This window comes from Centroberyx gerrardi, chromosome 22, assembly GCF_048128805.1.
Source record: "Centroberyx gerrardi isolate f3 chromosome 22, fCenGer3.hap1.cur.20231027, whole genome shotgun sequence".
In the NCBI taxonomy this organism is placed as follows: domain Eukaryota; kingdom Metazoa; phylum Chordata; class Actinopteri; order Beryciformes; family Berycidae; genus Centroberyx; species Centroberyx gerrardi.
Window position 1 is genome coordinate 2,237,882 of NC_136018.1, and position 1,980 is coordinate 2,239,861.

The window sequence follows — 1,980 nt, forward strand, 5'->3', positions numbered from 1 at the left end:
ATATGCTCTGATGGGTGTTTAATAACTCCATATAAAGAAATGATCCAGCTGCTGACTGTGAGGCTTCACTGACAGTGCGATCGCATCTTTATTTTTCTTACAGCATTTGAAAATAGTGTTATAAAAGGAGCGATCAACGCGTTTTGCTTGTTGCTTCCTCAGGTTCACAACAAGCGAAACACGTTGTTCGCTCCTTTTATAAGATACAGAAGAGGATTGGGGCCGCATGTGAAAACCTGATTTGAGGTCGGAGATTAAAGTCGGAAAACTCACACAAGGCAGACTTTATTCTCAGAATTCTGACTTTAAACTCAGAACTCAAACACATCACGTGGCCCTGAACCTCTGCTGTAATAAGCCTATTTGCAAATGCTGTAAGAAAAATAAAGATGTGATTACACTGTCAGAGAAGCCTCACAGTGTGCAGTTGGATCAATTCTTTATATGAACTGTGTTGGATTCCTGTGACCAACCAGCAGCTGGTTATAAGTGTGTGTGTGTGTGTGTGTGTGTGTGTGTGCGGGTGTGCTGATGCTCTTCAGTCTTTCATAAGTGTTTGAAATGTTTCGTGTGCAGGTTTCCTCGTTCTGCCTTTATGAACTGAAGAGTTTCATTACAGAGTGAGATATCCACCTCTCCAAATTACATATCTGCAAATGGATTGTTGGCATTAAAGTAAAGTGCATTACGTTATTATTAAAGTTATGAGTCATCTTTCCACTCCTGCTGAAAGTATAGTTCTGTATTTGATGACAGAGTTTTGCAGACGAATTTCAGGCAGCGAAATATTTCCAAAATGGGAATATAGAATTTTGGAATGAAACACTTCAATTACTAACAGAAAAAAATGTTTTATAACCAACATTTGCTTATTTATACGGAAGTTGCGTGTTTGTTGTTTGAGAATAAATGAATTGTATGATTTATAGTGAAGCTCTGTTTCTGAAAAAATATAAAAAAACAAACAATGTATTTCTTTTTGATGTATTTCTTCCCCTGAACTCTGAAGCAGCAGCTGCTCTAATGAGAGCTGCTGCTCAAAGCCCCGAGTCTGCTTTGTTTGTTCAACGCCAAGAAGTCCCTCTGTTGTGAAGTGTGTGTGTGTGTGTGTGTGTGTGTGTGTGTGTGTGTGTGTGTGTGACAGTGAACACTAAGCCTCAGAAAGGGCAGAGAGAGTGTGGATGTGACACAGGAGATCAAACCGATGGAAAATATTGTTCTCTGCTGACTGTCTTCTGTTCACAAGAGTTAAAATAATATTAAAATCCTTGATTTTAAAGTGATAAACTAATGCTTAAAGAAAGTGTAGCTGATATTTACTGTTTAATCAGAATCAAAATCCTTTAATTGGTAAATATTAATATATTTGCACATACAAGGAATTTAGCTTAGTGGTTGTTTTGTTAAAAGACAGAAAGAATAAAACAATTTAAACCAATAAAAACAGTATATAAAAAAACAGTATATATATAAAACAGTATATAGAAAGAATACAACAAACAAATAGAAATAGAATAAAATTCAGTCTCATAAAAATTTGAAAAGATGTCATGGAAAAGTTTTTGATTTTCATCAGTGAAAAGGTGTGGAAACCCTGTACTGTCCACACACACACACACACTTGTGCACACACACACATACTGTACTCTTACACACACACACACTCACACACAGGTGATAGATGGAGATGATGGAATTTTTTACAGCTTAATGAAGGCGAATCAGCATCGGCCCATAATCCCATAAATTGAATTGAAATTGAGCTGGCTCTGGATCAGAGGAGATAAATCCCAGTGCCAGAAACACACGAGTCGTCTTTGATGTTCAGGTGAAGACGGTCGACTCGTCCCGCCTCCTCCAGCAGAGACCCGGCTCCGGTGTTAACACGTTTTCATCACTCAGCAGTCTGCAGGAGGTCGTTCACGCCTTTATTTCCTCTCTCGTCTGCTGCTGATCAATCACAAGTCTGTCCAGTCAGTC